This window comes from Dendropsophus ebraccatus, unplaced genomic scaffold, assembly GCF_027789765.1.
Source record: "Dendropsophus ebraccatus isolate aDenEbr1 unplaced genomic scaffold, aDenEbr1.pat pat_scaffold_825_ctg1, whole genome shotgun sequence".
NCBI classification, from domain to species: Eukaryota; Metazoa; Chordata; class Amphibia; order Anura; family Hylidae; genus Dendropsophus; species Dendropsophus ebraccatus.
In genome coordinates this window covers 8523-30318 of record NW_027210424.1, presented here as the reverse complement: position 1 = coordinate 30318, position 21796 = coordinate 8523, and the positions used below count along the sequence as shown (strand labels likewise).

The window sequence follows — 21796 nt, the reverse complement described above, 5'->3', positions numbered from 1 at the left end:
TTTCTGCTATCTATTCACTTTTCCTTCCCTTTACAGTCTGCAGCCGGCCACTCCCAGCAAGCGCAGCCTTCTGCACAGCCCCCTCTAGCCTCATGACAACCACCTGGCAAACTCTCCTGCCTGTCTTTGCTTCTTTTTTTTTTTGCTTTTTTCAAAGCCTTACCACCAAAAGCCCCCTCACCTTCCTCACACTAGCTCCTAAGCTGCTTGGGCGCGCTCACTCACTCTATGCTTTAGTCACACAAGCTGCTTTGCAGGAGGAAGCTTTACAACGGACGGCCATCGATCGTCCCACACTGCTTTTAAGGCTCTGGCTTACACCCCTCGGGCTACAGGGCTCATCTGGATGGACCGATGCGGGGCCCACGCAGACCTCCGTCCCACTGGCCTTTTTCGGGGGGCATTGGGCTTCAAGCTCTGGCACGCCTTCATGCTGACCTCCAGAACGGAGCCCCCTCCAATGCTTGCTGGGCAGGGGAAGACGGCAAGACTTAAAGGAAGGCCGAAAAGGGTCTACAGCACTCGGTATTCCCGGGAGGTCTCCCGTCCAGGGGTGATTCTAGCCTCTCTGCTGCCCGAGGCGAACTATAGAATGACGCCCCCCCCCCCGTCAATCCGCCCACATTATAATCCACTACTGCCCCCCCCCCCCCCACTGCTGTCCCCAATAAACATAATGTTTGGTCCCTTGCTGCACAGAGGATGTCAGGAGAGGAGGGGGCTGACTTTATAGGAGAGGTCCCAGCAGCACAGAGGATGTCAGGAGAGGAGGGGGCTAATCCTATAGGAGAGGTCCCAGCAGCACAGAGGATGTCAGGAGAGGAGGGGGCTAATCCTATAGGAGAGGTCCCAGCAGCACAGAGGATGTCAGGAGAGGAGGGTGCTAATCCTATAGGAGAGGTCCCAGCAGCACAGAGGATGTCAGGAGATGAGGGTGCTAATCCTATAGGAGAGGTCCCAGCAGCACAGAGGATGTCAGGAGAGGAGGGTGCTAATCCTATAGGAGAGGTCCCAGCAGCACAGAGGATGTCAGGAGAGGAGGGTGCTAATCCTATAGGAGAAGTCCCAGCAGCACAGAGGATGTCAGGAGAGGAGGGTGCTGATCTTTTAGGAGAGGTCACAGCAGCACAGAGGATGTCAGGAGAGGAGGGTGCTGATCTTTTAGGAGATGGTCCCCCTCTTCCCCCCTTATAGATGGTCCCCCTCTTCCCCCCCTTATAGATGGTCCCCTCTCCCTTATAGATGGTCCCCCTCTCCCCCCTCCCTTATAGATGGTCCCTCCCTTATAGATGGTCCCCCTCTTTCCCCTCCCTTATAGATGGTCCCCCTCTTCCCTCTCTCTCCCCCCCTTATAGATGGTCCCCCTCTTTCCCCCCCCTTATAGATGGTCCCCCTCTTCCCCCCCCTTATAGATGGTCCCCCTCTTCCCCCCCCTTATAGATGGTCCCCTTCCCTTATAGATGGTCCCCTCTCCCTTATAGATGGTCCCCCTCTCCCTTATAGATGGTCCCCCTCTCCCCCTCCCTTATAGATGGTCCCCTTTCACTTATAGATGGTCCCCCTCCCCCCTTATACATGGTCCCCCTCTCTTCCCCCCCTTATAGATGGTCCCCCTCTTCCCCCCCCTTATAGACGGTCCCCCTCCCTTATAGATGGTCCCCCTCTTTCCCCCCTCCCTTATAGATGGTCCCCTTCCCCCCCCTATAGATGGTCCCCCTCCCTTATAGATGGTCCCCTTCCCCCCCCTATAGATGGTCCCCCTCCCTTATAGATGGTCCCCCCCCTTATAGATGGTCCCCCCCCCCTTATAGATGGTCCCCCTCTTTCCCCCCTCCCTTATAGATCGTCCCCCTCTTTCCCCCCTCCCTTATAGATGGTCCCCTTCCCCCCCCCCTCCCTTATAGATGGTCCCCCTCTCCCCCCCCCCTTATAGATGGTCCCCCTCTCCCCCCCCCTTATAGATGGTCCCCTTCCCCCCCCTACCTTATAGATGGTCCCCCTCTCCCCCCCTCCCTTATAGATGGTCCCCCTCTCCCCCCCCCCTTATAGACGGTCCCCCTCCCGCCCCTCCCTTATAGATGGTCCCCCTCTTTCCCCCCTCCCTTATAGATGGTCCCCTTCCCCCCCCTATAGATGGTCCCCCTCCCTTATAGATGGTCCCCTTCCCCCCCCTATAGATGGTCCCCCTCCCTTATAGATGGTCCCCCCCCTTATAGATGGTCCCCCTCTTTCCCCCCTCCCTTATAGATCGTCCCCCTCTTTCCCCCCTCCCTTATAGATGGTCCCCCTCTCCCCCCCCCCCCCTATAGATGGTTCCCCCTCTCCCCCCTTATAGATGGTCCCCCTCTCCCCCCCCCTTATAGATGGTCCCCCCCCTTATAGATGGTCCCCCTCTTTCCCCCCCCCCCCTTATAGATGGTCCCCCTCTTTCCCCCCTCCCTTATAGATGGTCCCCTTCCCCCCCCCTCCCTTATAGATGGTCCCCCTCTCCCCCCCCCCTTATAGATGGTCCCCTTCCCCCCCCCTACCTTATAGATGGTCCCCTTCCCCCCCCCCTACCTTATAGATGGTCCCCCTCTTTCCCCCCCCCTTATAGATGGTCCCCCCCCCCCCTGCACAGCAGATAAAACAAGAAACAGCACATAACTCACCTGCCATCCGTTCCCCCGTCGAGCCTCTCTGGTCTGGTCCCGGCTGATGTGCGGCTGCCCGGGGTGTCCCGTCCTGTCCCCGGCAGCGCGCGCATCAGAGAGCTCCCCGTGTGCCTGTGGCTGTGACTTCCGGCGCACGGGGAGCTCTCTGATGCGCGCGCTGCCGGGGACAGGACGGGACACCTCCGGCAGCCGCACATCAGCCAGGGGACTAAGGCTGCATTCCACGTTCCGTGATCCTGTCGGATCACGGACGTGGAATGCATGTACTGGAGCCCCCCCGCCCCCGGCAGTATCTGTAATGAGATGCTGTGAGCGGGGGGGACTGTATTCATAACCGCCGCGCTGTAGTATCAGCACCGCGCGGCTGATTCATTACAGGGCGGCGCTTATGAATACAGTCCCCCCCGCTCACAGCATCTCATTACAGATACTGCCGGGGGCGGGGGGGCTCCAGTACAGTCAGTGGCGGATTATAATGTGGGCGGCCGCCCGAACCGCCCATATTATAATCTGCCACTGAATGCCGCCCCCACGAAGACAGCTGGTGGCGCCGCCTGAGGCAGACGATTCAAGTCGCCTCATGATTGCGGCGCCCCTGCTCCCGTCCCAGTACTGTCCGAGCCCAACCCTGCTTAGCTTCCGAGATCAGACGAGATCGGGCGTGCCCAGGGTGGTATGGCCGGTAGACGTCAGCCACGCTGACTCCGTGGCCCAAGAAGGCCTCCTCCCTGCGCCTCGCAGACCCGCAGACTTAGGCACAGAGGGCTGGCCGAGTGGTAGCGCCAACCCCCCCTATCCCCACACCTTCCATAAGGCAAAGCAGCCCATGGCAGCAGGGATGTCACAGCGCGCGGACAGACGCGCTCCTTTCCTTTGCCGAGGAGTCTTCCCTAGCCTGGAGTTGGGCTAGGAGCTCTCAAGTCGTGGATCCCAGCACCGCACCACTCCGGCCCCACCGGGGAGGGTGGGGTCCTACAGGCGGATGCAAGGGCCGGGTGCCGACCTCACGCACCTCAGCTCTTGTCCACCCAGGGAAAACCTGACACATCACTGCCCCCTCTCAGTAGGTGCCTTTCTTTCAAAGGGCTGGCTGCAGGGCTTCCACAGGCTCAGAAGTAACTCGGGGTGGACAGGAAAGAAGCGGCTGGGCCGGCAACACGGGATGGCGTAGGGCGTCCAGGCGTCAGTTCAAGGAAGAAGGTGAGATGCTTTTGCCGGTGACCGCAAGCTGCTTTTCAGACGGCGCCTCCTTTCTAGGGCGCCTGGCCTCGCCTGCCAAAATCTACAGCAGGTGTTGTGCTGTAAGTTAGCCCCCTGCAGGTCACGGCTGCCGCTGTTGCAGTCAAGCCCACTACTACTGTAAAAGGAGTGAGCAAGAATGCTGCTGCCCAACGTGAGGAGGAGGAGGAGGAGGAGGAGGAGGAGGAGGAGGAGGCCAGGCTTCCACGGCACAAGAGAGAAAGCACCTAAAAAAAGAAGCAAATGCCCGCTTGAAAAAGAGAAGGGGAGAAAGCTAGAGGGGAGACTGACTGGGCCCTGCTGTTAGAAGGGAGGAAAAACAAAAGCCTACAGCACCTGGTATTCCCAGGCGGTCTCCCATCCAAGTACTAACCAGGCCCGACCCTGCATAGCTTCCGAGATCAGACGAGATCGGGCGTGTTCAGGGTGGTGTGGCCGTAGGCAGAGTTAGCCCTCTCTTGTACTGCTCTTCTACTCGGCAGTCTGTTTGACGGCTGCCCGGCGCAGGGCCTGCTTTCTGCTATCCTTTCTATTGGCTTTTCCTTCGCTTCACAGTCTGCAGCCGGGCAGAGCAAGCGCGCAGCCTCCTTCACAGCCAGCCCTCTAGCCTCATGACAGGCCCCTCTCCAACTCTCCTTCCTCTGCTGTTGCAATCAAATCCCCTACTAAAAGGAGTTAGCACCAATGCTGCAGGCCCCCATGAGAAGGAGGCCAGGCTTCCTCAGCACAAGAGAGAAAGCACCTTAAAAAAACAAAGCAAATGTGCAGTTGAAAAATAGAATGGGGAAAAGCCATAGAGGAGACTGACCCCTGCTGGTGGAAGGGAGGAAAAGCAAAAGCCTACAGCACCTGGTATTCCCAGGCGGTCTCCCATCCAAGTACTAACCAGGCCCGACCCTGCTTAGCTTCCGAGATCAGACGAGATCGGGCGTGTTCAGGGTGGTGTGGCCGTAGGCAGAGATCAGCCTCTCTTTTACTGCTCTTCTACTCTGCAGTCTGCCTGACGGCTGCTCAGCACAGAGCCTGCTTTCTGCTATCTATTCACTTTTCCTTCCCTTTACAGTCTGCAGCCGGCCACTCCCAGCAAGCGCAGCCTTCTGCACAGCCCCCTCTAGCCTCATGACAACCACCTGGCAAACTCTCCTGCCTGTCTTTGCTTCTTTTTTTTTTTTGCTTTTTTCAAAGCCTTACCACCAAAAGCCCCCTCACCTTCCTCACACTAGCTCCTAAGCTGCTTGGGCGCGCTCACTCACTCTATGCTTTAGTCACACAAGCTGCTTTGCAGGGGGAAGCTTTACAACGGACGGCCATCGATCGTCCCACACTGCTTTTAAGGCTCTGGCTTACACCCCTCGGGCTACAGGGCTCATCTGGATGGACCGATGCGGGGCCCACGCAGACCTCCGTCCCACTGGCCTTTTTCGGGGGGCATTGGGCTTCAAGCTCTGGCACGCCTTCATGCTGACCTCCAGAACGGAGCCCCCTCCAATGCTTGCTGGGCAGGGGAAGACGGCAAGACTTAAAGGAAGGCCGAAAAGGGTCTACAGCACTCGGTATTCCCGGGAGGTCTCCCGTCCCAGTACTGTCCGAGCCCAACCCTGCTTATCTTCCGAGATCAGACGAGATCGGGCGTGCCCAGGGTGGTATGGCCGGTAGACGTCAGCCACGCTGACTCCGTGGCCCAAGAAGGCCTCCTCCCTGCGCCTCGCAGACCCGCAGACTTAGGCACAGAGGGCTGGCCGAGTGGTAGTGCCAACCCCCCCTATCCCCACACCTTCCATAAGGCAAAGCAGCCCATGGCAGCAGGGATGTCACAGCGCGCGGACAGACGCGCTCCTTTCCTTTGCCGAGGAGTCTTCCCTAGCCTGGAGTTGGGCTAGGAGCTCTCAAGTCGTGGATCCCAGCACCGCACCACTCCGGCCCCACCGGGGAGGGTGGGGTCCTAAAGGCGGATGCAAGGGCCGGGTGCCGCCCTCACGCACCTCAGCTCTTGTCCACCCAGGGAAAACCTGACACATCACTGCCCCCTCTCAGTAGGTGCCTTTCTTTCAAAGGGCTGGCTGCAGGGCTTCCACAGGCTCAGAAGTAACTCGGGGTGGACAGGAAAGAAGCGGCCGGGCCGGCAACACGGAATGGCGTAGGGCGTCCAGGCGTCAGTTCAAGGAAGAAGGTGAGATGCTTTTGCCGGTGACCGCAAGCTGCTTTTCAGACGGCGCCTCCTTTCTAGGGCGCCTGGCCTCGCCTGCCAAAATCTACAGCAGGTGTTGTGCTGTAAGTTAGCCCCCTGCAGGTCACGGCTGCCGCTGTTGCAGTCAAGCCCACTACTACTGTAAAAGGAGTGAGCAAGAATGCTGCTGCCCAACGTGAGGAGGAGGAGGAGGAGGAGGAGGAGGAGGAGGCCAGGCTTCCACGGCACAAGAGAGAAAGCACCTAAAAAAAGAAGCAAATGCCCGCTTGAAAAAGAGAAGGGGAGAAAGCTAGAGGGGAGACTGACTGGGCCCTGCTGTTAGAAGGGAGGAAAAACAAAAGCCTACAGCACCTGGTATTCCCAGGCGGTCTCCCATCCAAGTACTAACCAGGCCCGACCCTGCATAGCTTCCGAGATCAGACGAGATCGGGCGTGTTCAGGGTGGTGTGGCCGTAGGCAGAGTTAGCCCTCTCTTGTACTGCTCTTCTACTCGGCAGTCTGTTTGACGGCTGCCCGGCGCAGGGCCTGCTTTCTGCTATCCTTTCTATTGGCTTTTCCTTCGCTTCACAGTCTGCAGCCGGGCAGAGAAAGCGCGCGCAGCCTCCTTCACAGCCAGCCCTCTAGCCTCATGACAGGCCCCTCTCCAACTCTCCTTCCTCTGCTGTTGCAGTCAAATCCCCTACTAAAAGGAGTTAGCACCAATGCTGCAGGCCCCCATGAGAAGGAGGCCAGGCTTCCTCAGCACAAGAGAGAAAGCACCTTAAAAAAACAAAGCAAATGTGCAGTTGAAAAATAGAATGGGGAAAAGCCATAGAGGAGACTGACCCCTGCTGGTGGAAGGGAGGAAAAGCAAAAGCCTACAGCACCTGGTATTCCCAGGCGGTCTCCCATCCAAGTACTAACCAGGCCCGACCCTGCTTAGCTTCCGAGATCAGACGAGATCGGGCGTGTTCAGGGTGGTGTGGCCGTAGGCAGAGATCAGCCTCTCTTTTACTGCTCTTCTACTCTGCAGTCTGCCTGACGGCTGCTCAGCACAGAGCCTGCTTTCTGCTATCTATTCACTTTTCCTTCCCTTTACAGTCTGCAGCCGGCCACTCCCAGCAAGCGCAGCCTTCTGCACAGCCCCCTCTAGCCTCATGACAACCACCTGGCAAACTCTCCTGCCTGTCTTTGCTTCTTTTTTTTTTTTTGCTTTTTTCAAAGCCTTACCACCAAAAGCCCCCTCACCTTCCTCACACTAGCTCCTAAGCTGCTTGGGCGCGCTCACTCACTCTATGCTTTAGTCACACAAGCTGCTTTGCAGGGGGAAGCTTTACAACGGACGGCCATCGATCGTCCCACACTGCTTTTAAGGCTCTGGCTTACACCCCTCGGGCTACAGGGCTCATCTGGATGGACCGATGCGGGGCCCACGCAGACCTCCGTCCACTGGCCTTTTTCGGGGGGCATTGGGCTTCAAGCTCTGGCACGCCTTCATGCTGACCTCCAGAACGGAGCCCCCTCCAATGCTTGCTGGGCAGGGGAAGACGGCAAGACTTAAAGGAAGGCCGAAAAGGGTCTACAGCACTCGGTATTCCCGGGAGGTCTCCCGTCCCAGTACTGTCCGAGCCCAACCCTGCTTAGCTTCCGAGATCAGACGAGATCGGGCGTGCCCAGGGTGGTATGGCCGGTAGACGTCAGCCACGCTGACTCCGTGGCCCAAGAAGGCCTCCTCCCTGCGCCTCGCAGACCCGCAGACTTAGGCACAGAGGGCTGGCCGAGTGGTAGCGCCAACCCCCCCTATCCCCACACCTTCCATAAGGCAAAGCAGCCCATGGCAGCAGGGATGTCACAGCGCGCGGACAGACGCGCTCCTTTCCTTTGCCGAGGAGTCTTCCCTAGCCTGGAGTTGGGCTAGGAGCTCTCAAGTCGTGGATCCCAGCACCGCACCACTCCGGCCCCACCGGGGAGGGTGGGGTCCTAAAGGCGGATGCAAGGGCCGGGTGCCGCCCTCACGCACCTCAGCTCTTGTCCACCCAGGGAAAACCTGACACATCACTGCCCCCCTCTCAGTAGGTGCCTTTCTTTCAAAGGGCTGGCTGCAGGGCTTCCACAGGCTCAGAAGTAACTCGGGGTGGACAGGAAAGAAGCGGCCGGGCCGGCAACACGGGATGGCGTAGGGCGTCCAGGCGTCAGTTCAAGGAAGAAGGTGAGATGCTTTTGCCGGTGACCGCAAGCTGCTTTTCAGACGGCGCCTCCTTTCTAGGGCGCCTGGCCTCGCCTGCCAAAATCTACAGCAGGTGTTGTGCTGTAAGTTAGCCCCCTGCAGGTCACGGCTGCCGCTGTTGCAGTCAAGCCCACTACTACTGTAAAAGGAGTGAGCAAGAATGCTGCTGCCCAACGTGAGGAGGAGGAGGAGGAGGAGGAGGAGGAGGAGGCCAGGCTTCCACGGCACAAGAGAGAAAGCACCTAAAAAAAGAAGCAAATGCCCGCTTGAAAAAGAGAAGGGGAGAAAGCTAGAGGGGAGACTGACTGGGCCCTGCTGTTAGAAGGGAGGAAAAACAAAAGCCTACAGCACCTGGTATTCCCAGGCGGTCTCCCATCCAAGTACTAACCAGGCCCGACCCTGCATAGCTTCCGAGATCAGACGAGATCGGGCGTGTTCAGGGTGGTGTGGCCGTAGGCAGAGTTAGCCCTCTCTTGTACTGCTCTTCTACTCGGCAGTCTGTTTGACGGCTGCCCGGCGCAGGGCCTGCTTTCTGCTATCCTTTCTATTGGCTTTTCCTTCGCTTCACAGTCTGCAGCCGGGCAGAGCAAGCGCGCGCAGCCTCCTTCACAGCCAGCCCTCTAGCCTCATGACAGGCCCCTCTCCAACTCTCCTTCCTCTGCTGTTGCAAGTCAAATCCCCTACTAAAAGGAGTTAGCATCAATGCTGCAGGCCCCCATGAGAAGGAGGCCAGGCTTCCTCAGCACAAGAGAGAAAGCACCTTCAAAAAAACAAAGCAAATGTGCAGTTGAAAAATAGAATGGGGAAAAGCCATAGAGGAGACTGACCCCTGCTGGTGGAAGGGAGGAAAAGCAAAAGCCTACAGCACCTGGTATTCCCAGGCGGTCTCCCATCCAAGTACTAACCAGGCCCGACCCTGCTTAGCTTCCGAGATCAGACGAGATCGGGCGTGTTCAGGGTGGTGTGGCCGTAGGCAGAGATCAGCCTCTCTTTTACTGCTCTTCTACTCTGCAGTCTGCCTGACGGCTGCTCAGCACAGAGCCTGCTTTCTGCTATCTATTCACTTTTCCTTCCCTTTACAGTCTGCAGCCGGCCACTCCCAGCAAGCGCAGCCTTCTGCACAGCCCCCTCTAGCCTCATGACAACCACCTGGCAAACTCTCCTGCCTGTCTTTGCTTCTTTTTTTTTTTTGCTTTTTTCAAAGCCTTACCACCAAAAGCCCCCTCACCTTCCTCACACTAGCTCCTAAGCTGCTTGGGCGCGCTCACTCACTCTATGCTTTAGTCACACAAGCTGCTTTAGCAGGAGGAAGCTTTACAACGGACGGCCATCGATCGTCCCACACTGCTTTTAAGGCTCTGGCTTACACCCCTCGGGCTACAGGGCTCATCTGGATGGACCGATGCGGGGCCCACGCAGACCTCCGTCCCACTGGCCTTTTTCGGGGGGCATTGGGCTTCAAGCTCTGGCACGCCTTCATGCTGACCTCCAGAACGGAGCCCCCTCCAATGCTTGCTGGGCAGGGGAAGACGGCAAGACTTAAAGGAAGGCCGAAAAGGGTCTACAGCACTCGGTATTCCCGGGAGGTCTCCCGTCCCAGTACTGTCCGAGCCCAACCCTGCTTAGCTTCCGAGATCAGACGAGATCGGGCGTGCCCAGGGTGGTATGGCCGGTAGACGTCAGCCACGCTGACTCCGTGGCCCAAGAAGGCCTCCTCCCTGCGCCTCGCAGACCCGCAGACTTAGGCACAGAGGGCTGGCCGAGTGGTAGCGCCAACCCCCCCTATCCCCACACCTTCCATAAGGCAAAGCAGCCCATGGCAGCAGGGATGTCACAGCGCGCGGACAGACGCGCTCCTTTCCTTTGCCGAGGAGTCTTCCCTAGCCTGGAGTTGGGCTAGGAGCTCTCAAGTCGTGGATCCCAGCACCGCACCACTCCGGCCCCACCGGGGAGGGTGGGGTCCTAAAGGCGGATGCAAGGGCCGGGTGCCGCCCTCACGCACCTCAGCTCTTGTCCACCCAGGGAAAACCTGACACATCACTGCCCCCTCTCAGTAGGTGCCTTTCTTTCAAAGGGCTGGCTGCAGGGCTTCCACAGGCTCAGAAGTAACTCGGGGTGGACAGGAAAGAAGCGGCCCGGGCCGGCAACACGGGATGGCGTAGGGCGTCCAGGCGTCAGTTCAAGGAAGAAGGTGAGATGCTTTTGCCGGTGACCGCAAGCTGCTTTTCAGACGGCGCCTCCTTTCTAGGGCGCCTGGCCTCGCCTGCCAAAATCTACAGCAGGTGTTGTGCTGTAAGTTAGCCCCCTGCAGGTCACGGCTGCCGCTGTTGCAGTCAAGCCCACTACTACTGTAAAAGGAGTGAGCAAGAATGCTGCTGCCCAACGTGAGGAGGAGGAGGAGGAGTAGGCCAGGCTTCCACGGCACAAGAGAGAAAGCACCTAAAAAAAGAAGCAAATGCCCGCTTGAAAAAGAGAAGGGGAGAAAGCTAGAGGGGAGACTGACTGGGCCCTGCTGTTAGAAGGGAGGAAAAACAAAAGCCTACAGCACCTGGTATTCCCAGGCGGTCTCCCATCCAAGTACTAACCAGGCCCGACCCTGCATAGCTTCCGAGATCAGACGAGATCGGGCGTGTTCAGGGTGGTGTGGCCGTAGGCAGAGTTAGCCCTCTCTTGTACTGCTCTTCTACTCGGCAGTCTGTTTGACGGCTGCCCGGCGCAGGGCCTGCTTTCTGCTATCCTTTCTATTGGCTTTTCCTTCGCTTCACAGTCTGCAGCCGGGCAGAGCAAGCGCGCAGCCTCCTTCACAGCCAGCCCTCTAGCCTCATGACAGGCCCCTCTCCAACTCTCCTTCCTCTGCTGTTGCAATCAAATCCCCTACTAAAAGGAGTTAGCACCAATGCTGCAGGCCCCCATGAGAAGGAGGCCAGGCTTCCTCAGCACAAGAGAGAAAGCACCTTAAAAAAACAAAGCAAATGTGCAGTTGAAAAATAGAATGGGGAAAAGCCATAGAGGAGACTGACCCCTGCTGGTGGAAGGGAGGAAAAGCAAAAGCCTACAGCACCTGGTATTCCCAGGCGGTCTCCCATCCAAGTACTAACCAGGCCCGACCCTGCTTAGCTTCCGAGATCAGACGAGATCGGGCGTGTTCAGGGTGGTGTGGCCGTAGGCAGAGATCAGCCTCTCTTTTACTGCTCTTCTACTCTGCAGTCTGCCTGACGGCTGCTCAGCACAGAGCCTGCTTTCTGCTATCTATTCACTTTTCCTTCCCTTTACAGTCTGCAGCCGGCCACTCCCAGCAAGCGCAGCCTTCTGCACAGCCCCCTCTAGCCTCATGACAACCACCTGGCAAACTCTCCTGCCTGTCTTTGCTTCTTTTTTTTTTTTGCTTTTTTCAAAGCCTTACCACCAAAAGCCCCCTCACCTTCCTCACACTAGCTCCTAAGCTGCTTGGGCGCGCTCACTCACTCTATGCTTTAGTCACACAAGCTGCTTTGCAGGAGGAAGCTTTACAACGGACGGCCATCGATCGTCCCACACTGCTTTTAAGGCTCTGGCTTACACCCCTCGGGCTACAGGGCTCATCTGGATGGACCGATGCGGGGCCCACGCAGACCTCCGTCCCACTGGCCTTTTTCGGGGGGCATTGGGCTTCAAGCTCTGGCACGCCTTCATGCTGACCTCCAGAACGGAGCCCCCTCCAATGCTTGCTGGGCAGGGGAAGACGGCAAGACTTAAAGGAAGGCCGAAAAGGGTCTACAGCACTCGGTATTCCCGGGAGGTCTCCCGTCCCAGTACTGTCCGAGCCCAACCCTGCTTAGCTTCCGAGATCAGACGAGATCGGGCGTGCCCAGGGTGGTATGGCCGGTAGACGTCAGCCACGCTGACTCCGTGGCCCAAGAAGGCCTCCTCCCTGCGCCTCGCAGACCCGCAGACTTAGGCACAGAGGGCTGGCCGAGTGGTAGCGCCAACCCCCCCTATCCCCACACCTTCCATAAGGCAAAGCAGCCCATGGCAGCAGGGATGTCACAGCGCGCGGACAGACGCGCTCCTTTCCTTTGCCGAGGAGTCTTCCCTAGCCTGGAGTTGGGCTAGGAGCTCTCAAGTCGTGGATCCCAGCACCGCACCACTCCGGCCCCACCGGGGAGGGTGGGGTCCTAAAGGCGGATGCAAGGGCCGGGTGCCGCCCTCACGCACCTCAGCTCTTGTCCACCCAGGGAAAACCTGACACATCACTGCCCCCTCTCAGTAGGTGCCTTTCTTTCAAAGGGCTGGCTGCAGGGCTTCCACAGGCTCAGAAGTAACTCGGGGTGGACAGGAAAGAAGCGGCCGGGCCGGCAACACGGGATGGCGTAGGGCGTCCAGGCGTCAGTTCAAGGAAGAAGGTGAGATGCTTTTGCCGGTGACCGCAAGCTGCTTTTCAGACGGCGCCTCCTTTCTAGGGCGCCTGGCCTCGCCTGCCAAAATCTACAGCAGGTGTTGTGCTGTAAGTTAGCCCCCTGCAGGTCACGGCTGCCGCTGTTGCAGTCAAGCCCACTACTACTGTAAAAGGAGTGAGCAAGAATGCTGCTGCCCAACGTGAGGAGGAGGAGGAGGAGGAGGAGGAGGAGGAGGCCAGGCTTCCACGGCACAAGAGAGAAAGCACCTAAAAAAAGAAGCAAATGCCCGCTTGAAAAAGAGAAGGGGAGAAAGCTAGAGGGGAGACTGACTGGGCCCTGCTGTTAGAAGGGAGGAAAAACAAAAGCCTACAGCACCTGGTATTCCCAGGCAGTCTCCCATCCAAGTACTAACCAGGCCCGACCCTGCATAGCTTCCGAGATCAGACGAGATCGGGCGTGTTCAGGGTGGTGTGGCCGTAGGCAGAGTTAGCCCTCTCTTGTACTGCTCTTCTACTCGGCAGTCTGTTTGACGGCTGCCCGGCGCAGGGCCTGCTTTCTGCTATCCTTTCTATTGGCTTTTCCTTCGCTTCACAGTCTGCAGCCGGGCAGAGCAAGCGCGCGCAGCCTCCTTCACAGCCAGCCCTCTAGCCTCATGACAGGCCCCTCTCCAACTCTCCTTCCTCTGCTGTTGCAGTCAAATCCCCTACTAAAAGGAGTTAGCACCAATGCTGCAGGCCCCCATGAGAAGGAGGCCAGGCTTCCTCAGCACAAGAGAGAAAGCACCTTAAAAAAACAAAGCAAATGTGCAGTTGAAAAATAGAATGGGGAAAAGCCATAGAGGAGACTGACCCCTGCTGGTGGAAGGGAGGAAAAGCAAAAGCCTACAGCACCTGGTATTCCCAGGCGGTCTCCCATCCAAGTACTAACCAGGCCCGACCCTGCTTAGCTTCCGAGATCAGACAAGATCGGGCGTGTTCAGGGTGGTGTGGCCGTAGGCAGAGATCAGCCTCTCTTTTACTGCTCTTCTACTCTGCAGTCTGCCTGACGGCTGCTCAGCACAGAGCCTGCTTTCTGCTATCTATTCACTTTTCCTTCCCTTTACAGTCTGCAGCCGGCCACTCCCAGCAAGCGCAGCCTTCTGCACAGCCCCCTCTAGCCTCATGACAACCACCTGGCAAACTCTCCTGCCTGTCTTTGCTTCTTTTTTTTTTTTGCTTTTTTCAAAGCCTTACCACCAAAAGCCCCCTCACCTTCCTCACACTAGCTCCTAAGCTGCTTGGGCGCGCTCACTCACTCTATGCTTTAGTCACACAAGCTGCTTTGCAGGGGAAGCTTTACAACGGACGGCCATCGATCGTCCCACACTGCTTTTAAGGCTCTGGCTTACACCCCTCGGCTACAGGGCTCATCTGGATGGACCGATGCGGGGCCCACGCAGACCTCCGTCCCACTGGCCTTTTTCGGGGGGCATTGGGCTTCAAGCTCTGGCACGCCTTCATGCTGACCTCCAGAACGGAGCCCCCTCCAATGCTTAGCTGGGCAGGGGAAGACGGCAAGACTTAAAGGAAGGCCGAAAAGGGGTCTACAGCACTCGGTATTCCCGGGAGGTCTCCCGTCCCAGTACTGTCCGAGCCCAACCCTGCTTAGCTTCCGAGATCAGACGAGATCGGGCGTGCCCAGGGTGGTATGGCCGGTAGACGTCAGCCACGCTGACTCCGTGGCCCAAGAAGGCCTCCTCCCTGCGCCTCGCAGACCCGCAGACTTAGGCACAGAGGGCTGGCCGAGTGGTAGCGCCAACCCCCCCTATCCCCACACCTTCCATAAGGCAAAGCAGCCCATGGCAGCAGGGATGTCACAGCGCGCGGACAGACGCGCTCCTTTCCTTTGCCGAGGAGTCTTCCCTAGCCTGGAGTTGGGCTAGGAGCTCTCAAGTCGTGGATCCCAGCACCGCACCACTCCGGCCCCACCGGGGAGGGTGGGGTCCTAAAGGCGGATGCAAGGGCCGGGTGCCGCCCTCACGCACCTCAGCTCTTGTCCACCCAGGGAAAACCTGACACATCACTGCCCCCTCTCAGTAGGTGCCTTTCTTTCAAAGGGCTGGCTGCAGGGCTTCCACAGGCTCAGAAGTAACTCGGGGTGGACAGGAAAGAAGCGGCCGGGCCGGCAACACGGGATGGCGTAGGGCGTCCAGGCGTCAGTTCAAGGAAGAAGGTGAGATGCTTTTGCCGGTGACCGCAAGCTGCTTTTCAGACGGCGCCTCCTTTCTAGGGCGCCTGGCCTCGCCTGCCAAAATCTACAGCAGGTGTTGTGCTGTAAGTTAGCCCCCTGCAGGTCACGGCTGCCGCTGTTGCAGTCAAGCCCACTACTACTGTAAAAGGAGTGAGCAAGAATGCTGCTGCCCAACGTGAGGAGGAGGAGGAGGAGGAGGAGGCCAGGCTTCCACGGCACAAGAGAGAAAGCACCTAAAAAAAGAAGCAAATGCCCGCTTGAAAAAGAGAAGGGGAGAAAGCTAGAGGGGAGACTGACTGGGCCCTGCTGTTAGAAGGGAGGAAAAACAAAAGCCTACAGCACCTGGTATTCCCAGGCGGTCTCCCATCCAAGTACTAACCAGGCCCGACCCTGCATAGCTTCCGAGATCAGACGAGATCGGGCGTGTTCAGGGTGGTGTGGCCGTAGCAGAGTTAGCCCTCTCTTGTACTGCTCTTCTACTCGGCAGTCTGTTTGACGGCTGCCCGGCGCAGGGCCTGCTTTCTGCTATCCTTTCTATTGGCTTTTCCTTCGCTTCACAGTCTGCAGCCGGGCAGAGCAAGCGCGCGCAGCCTCCTTCACAGCCAGCCCTCTAGCCTCATGACAGGCCCCTCTCCAACTCTCCTTCCTCTGCTGTTGCAAGTCAAATCCCCTACTAAAAGGAGTTAGCACCAATGCTGCAGGCCCCCATGAGAAGGAGGCCAGGCTTCCTCAGCACAAGAGAGAAAGCACCTTAAAAAAACAAAGCAAATGTGCAGTTGAAAAATAGAATGGGGAAAAGCCATAGAGGAGACTGACCCCTGCTGGTGGAAGGGAGGAAAAGCAAAAGCTTACAGCACCTGGTATTCCCAGGCGGTCTCCCATCCAAGTACTAACCAGGCCCGACCCTGCTTAGCTTCCGAGATCAGACGAGATCGGGCGTGTTCAGGGTGGTGTGGCCGTAGGCAGAGATCAACCTCTCTTTTACTGCTCTTCTACTCTGCAGTCTGCCTGACGGCTGCTCAGCACAGAGCCTGCTTTCTGCTATCTATTCACTTTTCCTTCCCTTTACAGTCTGCAGCCGGCCACTCCCAGCAAGCGCAGCCTTCTGCACAGCCCCCTCTAGCCTCATGACAACCACCTGGCAAACTCTCCTGCCTGTCTTTGCTTCTTTTTTTTTTTTTGCTTTTTTCAAAGCCTTACCACCAAAAGCCCCCTCACCTTCCTCACACTAGCTCCTAAGCTGCTTGGGCGCGCTCACTCACTCTATGCTTTAGTCACACAAGCTGCTTTGCAGGGGGAAGCTTTACAACGGACGGCCATCGATCGTCCCACACTGCTTTTAAGGCTCTGGCTTACACCCCTCGGGCTACAGGGCTCATCTGGATGGACCGATGCGGGGCCCACGCAGACCTCCGTCCCACTGGCCTTTTTCGGGGGGCATTGGGCTTCAAGCTCTGGCACGCCTTCATGCTGACCTCCAGAACGGAGCCCCCTCCAATGCTTGCTGGGCAGGGGAAGACGGCAAGACTTAAAGGAAGGCCGAAAAGGGTCTACAGCACTCGGTATTCCCGGGAGGTCTCCCGTCCCAGTACTGTCCGAGCCCAACCCTGCTTAGCTTCCGAGATCAGACGAGATCGGGCGTGCCCAGGGTGGTATGGCCGGTAGACGTCAGCCACGCTGACTCCGTGGCCCAAGAAGGCCTCCTCCCTGCGCCTCGCAGACCCGCAGACTTAGGCACAGAGGGCTGGCCGAGTGGTAGCGCCAACCCCCCCCTATCCCCACACCTTCCATAAGGCAAAGCAGCCCATGGCAGCAGGGATGTCACAGCGCGCGGACAGACGCGCTCCTTTCCTTTGCCGAGGAGTCTTCCCTAGCCTGGAGTTGGGCTAGGAGCTCTCAAGTCGTGGATCCCAGCACCGCACCACTCCGGCCCCACCGGGGAGGGTGGGGTCCTAAAGGCGGATGCAAGGGCCGGGTGCCGCCCTCACGCACCTCAGCTCTTGTCCACCCAGGGAAAACCTGACACATCACTGCCCCCTCTCAGTAGGTGCCTTTCTTTCAAAGGGCTGGCTGCAGGGCTTCCACAGGCTCAGAAGTAACTCGGGGTGGACAGGAAAGAAGCGGCCGGGCCGGCAACACGGGATGGCGTAGGGCGTCCAGGCGTCAGTTCAAGGAAGAAGGTGAGATGCTTTTGCCGGTGACCGCAAGCTGCTTTTCAGACGGCGCCTCCTTTCTAGGGCGCCTGGCCTCGCCTGCCAAAATCTACAGCAGGTGTTGTGCTGTAAGTTAGCCCCCTGCAGGTCACGGCTGCCGCTGTTGCAGTCAAGCCCACTACTACTGTAAAAGGAGTGAGCAAGAATGCTGCTGCCCAACGTGAGGAGGAGGAGGAGGAGGAGGAGGAGTAGGCCAGGCTTCCACGGCACAAGAGAGAAAGCACCTAAAAAAGAAGCAAATGCCCGCTTGAAAAAGAGAAGGGGAGAAAGCTAGAGGGGAGACTGACTGGGCCCTGCTGTTAGAAGGGAGGAAAAACAAAAGCCTACAGCACCTGGTATTCCCAGGCGGTCTCCCATCCAAGTACTAACCAGGCCCGAACCCTGCATAGCTTCCGAGATCAGACGAGATCGGGCGTGTTCAGGGTGGTGTGGCCGTAGGCAGAGTTAGCCCTCTCTTGTACTGCTCTTCTACTCGGCAGTCTGTTTGACGGCTGCCCGGCGCAGGGCCTGCTTTCTGCTATCCTTCTATTGGCTTTTCCTTCGCTTCACAGTCTGCAGCCGGGCAGAGCAAGCGCGCGCAGCCTCCTTCACAGCCAGCCCTCTAGCCTCATGACAGGCCCCTCTCCAACTCTCCTTCCTCTGCTGTTGCAATCAAATCCCCTACTAAAAGGAGTTAGCACCAATGCTGCAGGCCCCCATGAGAAGGAGGCCAGGCTTCCTCAGCACAAGAGAGAAAGCACCTTAAAAAAACAAAGCAAATGTGCAGTTGAAAAATAGAATGGGGAAAAGCCATAGAGGAGACTGACCCCTGCTGGTGGAAGGGAGGAAAAGCAAAAGCCTACAGCACCTGGTATTCCCAGGCGGTCTCCCATCCAAGTACTAACCAGGCCCGACCCTGCTTAGCTTCCGAGATCAGACGAGATCGGGCGGGTTCAGGGTGGTATGGCCGTAGGCAGAGATCAGCCTCTCTTTTACTGCTCTTCTACTCTGCAGTCTGCCTGACGGCTGCTCAGCACAGAGCCTGCTTTCTGCTATCTATTCACTTTTCCTTCCCTTTACAGTCCTGCAGCCGGCCACTCCCAGCAAGCGCAGCCTTCTGCACAGCCCCCTCTAGCCTCATGACAACCACCACTGGCAAACTCTCCTGCCTGTCTTTGCTTCTGTTTTTTTTTTTGCTTTTTTCAAAGCCTTACCACCAAAAGCCCCCTCACCTTCCTCACACTAGCTCCTAAGCTGCTTGGCGCACTCACTCACTCTATGCTTTAGTCACACAAGCTGCTTTGCAGGGGGAAGCTTTACACGGACCGGCCATCGATCGTCCCACACTGCTTTTAAGGCTCTGGCTTACACCCCTCGGGCTACAGGGCTCATCTGGATGGACCGATGCGGGGCCCACTGGCCTTTTTCGGGGGGCATTGGGCTTCAAGCTCTGGCACGCCTTCATGCTGACCTCCAGAACGGAGCCCCTCCAATGCTTGCTGGGCAGGGGAAGACGGCAAGACTTAAAGGAAGGCCGAAAAGGGTCTACAGCACTCGGTATTCCCGGGAGGTCTCCCGTCCCAGTACTGTCCGAGCCCAACCCTGCTTAGCTTCCGAGATCAGACGAGATCGGGCGTGCCCAGGGTGGTATGGCTGGTAGACGTCAGCCACGCTGACTCCGTGGCCCAAGAAGGCCTCCTCCCTGCGCCTCGCAGACCCGCAGACTTAGGCACAGAGGGCTGGCCGAGTGGTAGCGCCAACCCCCCCTATCCCCACACCTTCCATAAGGCAAAGCAGCCCATGGCAGCAGGGATGTCACAGCGCGCGGACAGAACGCGCTCCTTTCCTTTGCCGAGGAGTCTTCCCTAGCCTGGAGTTGGGCTAGGAGCTCTCAAGTCGTGGATCCCAGCACCGCACCACTCCGGCCCCACCGGGAGGGTGGGGTCCTAAAGGCTGGATGCAAGTGGCCGGGTGCCGCCCTCACGCACCTCAGCTCTTGTCCACCAGGGAAAACCTGACACATCACTGCCCCCTCTCAGTAGGTGCCTTTCTTTCAAAGGGCTGGCTGCAGGGCTTCCACAGGCTCAGAAGTAACTCGGGGTGGACAGGAAAGAAGCGGCCGGGGCCGGCAACACGGGATGGCCTAGGGCGTCCAGGGCGTCAGTTCAAGGAAGAAGGTGAGATGCTTTTGCCGGTGACCGCAAGCTGCTTTTCAGACGGCGCCCTCCTTTCTAGGGCGCCTGGCCTCGCCTGCCAAAATCTACAGCAGGTGTTGTGCTGTAAGTTAGCCCCCTGCAGGTCACGGCTGCCGCTGTTGCAGTCAAGCCCACTACTACTGTAAAAGGAGTGAGCAAGAATGCTGCTGCCCAACGTGAGGAGGAGGAGGAGGAGGAGGAGGAGGCCAGGCTTCCACGGCACAAGAGAGAAAGCACCTAAAAAAAGAAGCAAATGCCCGCTTGAAAAAGAGAAGGGGAGAAAGCTAGAGGGGAGACTGACTGGGCCCTGCTGTTAGAAGGGAGGAAAAACAAAAGCCTACAGCACCTGGTATTCCCAGGCGGTCTCCCATCCAAGTACTAACACGCCCGACCCTGCATAGCTTCCGAGATCAGACGAGATCGGGCGTGTTCAGGGTGGTGTGGCCGTAGGGAGAGTTAGCCCTCTATTGTACTGCTCTTCTACTCTGCAGTCTGCCTGACGGCTGCTCAGCACAGAGCCGGCTTCTGCTATCTATTCACTTTTCCTTCCCTTTACAGTCTGCAGCCGGCCACTCCCAGCAAGCGCAGCCTTCTGCACAGCCCCCTCTAGCCTCATGACAACCACCTGGCAAACTCTCCTGCCTGTCTTTGCTTCTTTTTTTTTTGCTTTTTTTCAAAGCCTTACCACCAAAGCCCCCTCACCTTCCTCACACTAGCTCCTAAGCTGCTTGGGCGCGCTCACTCACTCTATGCTTTAGTCACACAAGCTGCTTTGCAGGGGGAAGCTTTACAATGGACGGCCATCGATCGTCCCACACTGCTTTTAAGGCTCTGCTTACACCCCTCGGGCTACAGGGCTCATCTGGATGGACCGATGCGGGGCCCACGCAGACCTCCGTCCCACTGGCCTTTTTTGGGGGGCATGGGCTTCATGCTGACCTCCAGAACGGAGCCCCCTCCAATGCTTGCTGGGCAGGGGAAGACGGCAAGACTTAAAGGAAGGCTGAAAAGGGTCTACAGCACTCGGTATTCCCGGGAGGTCTCCCGTCTCAGTACTGTCCGAGCCCACCCTGCTTAGCTTCCGAGATCAGACGAGATCGGGCGTGCCCAAGGGTGGTATATGGCTGGTAGACGTCAGCCACGCTGACTCCGTGGCCCCAAGAAGGCCTCCTCCCTGCGCCTCGCAGACCCACAGACTTAGGCACAGAGGGCTGGCCGGGTGGTTGCGCCAACCCCCCCCTATCCCCACACCTTCCATAAGGCAAAGCAGCCCATGGCAGCAGGGATGTCACAGCGCGCGGACAGACACGCTCCTTTCCTTTGTCGAGGAGTCTTTCCTAGCCTGGAGTTGAGCTAGGAGCTCTCAAGTCGTGGATCCCAGCACCGCACCACTCCGGCCCCACCGGGGAGGGTGGGGTCCTAAAGCCGGATGCAAGGGCCGGGTGCCGCCCTCACGCACCTCAGCTCTTGTCCACCCAGGGAAAACCTGACACATCACTGCCCCCTCTCAGTAGATGCCTTTCTTTCAAAGGGCTGGCTGCAGGCTTCCACAGGCTCAGAAGTAACTCGGGTGTACAAGAAAGAACCGGCCGGGCCGTCAACACGGGATGGCGTAGGGCGTCCAGGCATCAGTTCAAGGAAGAAGGTGAGATGCTTTTGCCGGTGACCGCAAGCTGCTTTTCAGATGGCACCTCCTTTCTAGGGCGCCTGGCCTCGCCTGCCAAAATCTACAGCAGGTGTTGTGCTGTAAGTTAGCCCCCTGCAGGTCACAGCTGCCGCTGTTGCAGTCAAGCCCACTACTACTGTAAAAGAAGTGAGCAAGAATGCTGCTGCCAACGTGAGGAGGAAGAGGAGGCCAGGCTTCCACGGCACAAGAGAGAAAGCACCTAAAAAAAGAAGCAAATGCCCGCTAGAAAAAGAGAAGGGGGGAAAGCTAGAGGGAGACTGACTGGGCCCTGCTGTTAGAAGGGAGGAAAAACAAAGCCTACAGCACCTGGTATTCCCAGGCGGTCTCCCACCCAAGTACTAAGCAGGCCCAACCCTGTTTAGCTTCCAAGATCAGACGTTCCCAGGGTGGTATGGCCAGTAGACACCAGCCATGCTGACTCTGTGGCCCAGGAAGCCTCCTCCCTGCGCCTCCCAGGCCCGCAGACTCGAGTACGGAGGGCTGGCCGGGTGGTAGCACCAACCCCACCCCCCGGCCTTAAGCAAAGCAGCCCATGGCAGCAGGGATGCCACAACGAGCAGACAGACGAGCTCCTTTCATTTGCCGAGGAGTCTTCCTGACCCTGGAGCTGCAGAGTAGGGCTAGGAACTCTCATGCCGTGGATCCCAGCACCGCACCACTCTGGCCCCACCATCGCGGTCCTAAGAGAAGGGGAAAAAACTACAGGGACACTGATTGGGCCCTGCTGGTCGAGAGGGAGGGGAATAAAAAGCCTACAGCACCTGGTATTACCAGGCAGTATCCCATCCAAGTACTAACCAGCCCAACCCTGCTTGGCTTCCGAGATTTGT

At 58.1% G+C, this 21796-nt stretch overlaps 21 non-coding genes and 3 pseudogenes across 21 annotated transcripts; all 24 read right to left on the bottom strand.

The window, feature by feature from the left end:
- Positions 1-4217: 4217 nt before the first annotated feature.
- LOC138780434 (5S ribosomal RNA) lies at positions 4218-4336 on the bottom strand. Its single transcript, XR_011361289.1, has one exon. It is a non-coding gene; the product is annotated as a 5S ribosomal RNA (ribosomal RNA).
- Positions 4337-4730: 394 nt separating this feature from the next.
- On the bottom strand, positions 4731-4849 carry LOC138780450 (5S ribosomal RNA). The gene has a single exon (XR_011361306.1). It is a non-coding gene; the product is annotated as a 5S ribosomal RNA (ribosomal RNA).
- A 582-nt stretch (positions 4850-5431) lies between these two features.
- LOC138780396 (5S ribosomal RNA) lies at positions 5432-5551 on the bottom strand. The gene has a single exon (XR_011361259.1). It is a non-coding gene; the product is annotated as a 5S ribosomal RNA (ribosomal RNA).
- Positions 5552-6420: 869 nt separating this feature from the next.
- On the bottom strand, positions 6421-6539 carry LOC138780432 (5S ribosomal RNA). Its single transcript, XR_011361288.1, has one exon. It is a non-coding gene; the product is annotated as a 5S ribosomal RNA (ribosomal RNA).
- A 396-nt stretch (positions 6540-6935) lies between these two features.
- Positions 6936-7054, bottom strand: LOC138780438 (5S ribosomal RNA). Its single transcript, XR_011361293.1, has one exon. It is a non-coding gene; the product is annotated as a 5S ribosomal RNA (ribosomal RNA).
- Positions 7055-7636: 582 nt separating this feature from the next.
- Positions 7637-7756, bottom strand: LOC138780381 (5S ribosomal RNA). The gene has a single exon (XR_011361245.1). It is a non-coding gene; the product is annotated as a 5S ribosomal RNA (ribosomal RNA).
- Positions 7757-8626: 870 nt separating this feature from the next.
- Positions 8627-8745, bottom strand: LOC138780431 (5S ribosomal RNA). The gene has a single exon (XR_011361287.1). It is a non-coding gene; the product is annotated as a 5S ribosomal RNA (ribosomal RNA).
- A 398-nt stretch (positions 8746-9143) lies between these two features.
- Positions 9144-9262, bottom strand: LOC138780426 (5S ribosomal RNA). The gene has a single exon (XR_011361281.1). It is a non-coding gene; the product is annotated as a 5S ribosomal RNA (ribosomal RNA).
- A 583-nt stretch (positions 9263-9845) lies between these two features.
- Positions 9846-9965, bottom strand: LOC138780380 (5S ribosomal RNA). Its single transcript, XR_011361244.1, has one exon. It is a non-coding gene; the product is annotated as a 5S ribosomal RNA (ribosomal RNA).
- Positions 9966-10823: 858 nt separating this feature from the next.
- On the bottom strand, positions 10824-10942 carry LOC138780430 (5S ribosomal RNA). Its single transcript, XR_011361286.1, has one exon. It is a non-coding gene; the product is annotated as a 5S ribosomal RNA (ribosomal RNA).
- A 394-nt stretch (positions 10943-11336) lies between these two features.
- Positions 11337-11455, bottom strand: LOC138780414 (5S ribosomal RNA). The gene has a single exon (XR_011361269.1). It is a non-coding gene; the product is annotated as a 5S ribosomal RNA (ribosomal RNA).
- Positions 11456-12037: 582 nt separating this feature from the next.
- LOC138780379 (5S ribosomal RNA) lies at positions 12038-12157 on the bottom strand. Its single transcript, XR_011361243.1, has one exon. It is a non-coding gene; the product is annotated as a 5S ribosomal RNA (ribosomal RNA).
- An 869-nt stretch (positions 12158-13026) lies between these two features.
- On the bottom strand, positions 13027-13145 carry LOC138780369 (5S ribosomal RNA). The gene has a single exon (XR_011361233.1). It is a non-coding gene; the product is annotated as a 5S ribosomal RNA (ribosomal RNA).
- A 396-nt stretch (positions 13146-13541) lies between these two features.
- On the bottom strand, positions 13542-13660 carry LOC138780424 (5S ribosomal RNA). Its single transcript, XR_011361279.1, has one exon. It is a non-coding gene; the product is annotated as a 5S ribosomal RNA (ribosomal RNA).
- A 582-nt stretch (positions 13661-14242) lies between these two features.
- Positions 14243-14362, bottom strand: LOC138780377 (5S ribosomal RNA). The gene has a single exon (XR_011361242.1). It is a non-coding gene; the product is annotated as a 5S ribosomal RNA (ribosomal RNA).
- An 860-nt stretch (positions 14363-15222) lies between these two features.
- On the bottom strand, positions 15223-15341 carry LOC138780375 (5S ribosomal RNA). Its single transcript, XR_011361240.1, has one exon. It is a non-coding gene; the product is annotated as a 5S ribosomal RNA (ribosomal RNA).
- A 396-nt stretch (positions 15342-15737) lies between these two features.
- On the bottom strand, positions 15738-15856 carry LOC138780423 (5S ribosomal RNA). The gene has a single exon (XR_011361278.1). It is a non-coding gene; the product is annotated as a 5S ribosomal RNA (ribosomal RNA).
- A 583-nt stretch (positions 15857-16439) lies between these two features.
- On the bottom strand, positions 16440-16559 carry LOC138780376 (5S ribosomal RNA). Its single transcript, XR_011361241.1, has one exon. It is a non-coding gene; the product is annotated as a 5S ribosomal RNA (ribosomal RNA).
- Positions 16560-17425: 866 nt separating this feature from the next.
- On the bottom strand, positions 17426-17545 carry LOC138780373 (5S ribosomal RNA). Its single transcript, XR_011361238.1, has one exon. It is a non-coding gene; the product is annotated as a 5S ribosomal RNA (ribosomal RNA).
- Positions 17546-17940: 395 nt separating this feature from the next.
- On the bottom strand, positions 17941-18059 carry LOC138780364 (5S ribosomal RNA). The gene has a single exon (XR_011361229.1). It is a non-coding gene; the product is annotated as a 5S ribosomal RNA (ribosomal RNA).
- A 567-nt stretch (positions 18060-18626) lies between these two features.
- LOC138780394 (5S ribosomal RNA) lies at positions 18627-18746 on the bottom strand. The gene has a single exon (XR_011361257.1). It is a non-coding gene; the product is annotated as a 5S ribosomal RNA (ribosomal RNA).
- An 867-nt stretch (positions 18747-19613) lies between these two features.
- LOC138780403 (5S ribosomal RNA) lies at positions 19614-19731 on the bottom strand (annotated as a pseudogene).
- Positions 19732-20290: 559 nt separating this feature from the next.
- LOC138780404 (5S ribosomal RNA) lies at positions 20291-20412 on the bottom strand (annotated as a pseudogene).
- Positions 20413-21260: 848 nt separating this feature from the next.
- On the bottom strand, positions 21261-21370 carry LOC138780405 (5S ribosomal RNA; annotated as a pseudogene).
- Positions 21371-21796: the final 426 nt, after the last annotated feature.